This window comes from Mastomys coucha, unplaced genomic scaffold, assembly GCF_008632895.1.
Source record: "Mastomys coucha isolate ucsf_1 unplaced genomic scaffold, UCSF_Mcou_1 pScaffold5, whole genome shotgun sequence".
NCBI lineage: Eukaryota > Metazoa > Chordata > Mammalia > Rodentia > Muridae > Mastomys > Mastomys coucha.
In genome coordinates, this window is record NW_022196911.1 from 102,455,349 (window position 1) to 102,455,551 (window position 203).

The window sequence follows — 203 nt, forward strand, 5'->3', positions numbered from 1 at the left end:
AGATCTGACACCCTCTTCTGGTGTGTCTATATAATAATAAATAAGTCTTTAGAGCCAGGCAGTGGTGGTGCACGCCTTTAATCCCAGCACTTACTTAGGAGGCAGAGGCAGGCAGATTTCTGAGTTTGAGGCTAGCCTGGTCTACAGTGTAGATTCCAGGACAGCCAGAGCTTTACAGAGAAACCCTGTCTCAAAAAAAAAAA

The 203-nt window shown here is 44.8% G+C and overlaps 1 protein-coding gene across 1 annotated transcript in view; it reads left to right on the forward strand.

The window, feature by feature from the left end:
- LOC116076745 (intercellular adhesion molecule 5) overlaps positions 1-203 on the forward strand; it is a 14,271-nt gene that overhangs the window by 8,473 nt on the left and 5,595 nt on the right. The gene's annotated exons all lie outside the window — the stretch shown is intronic.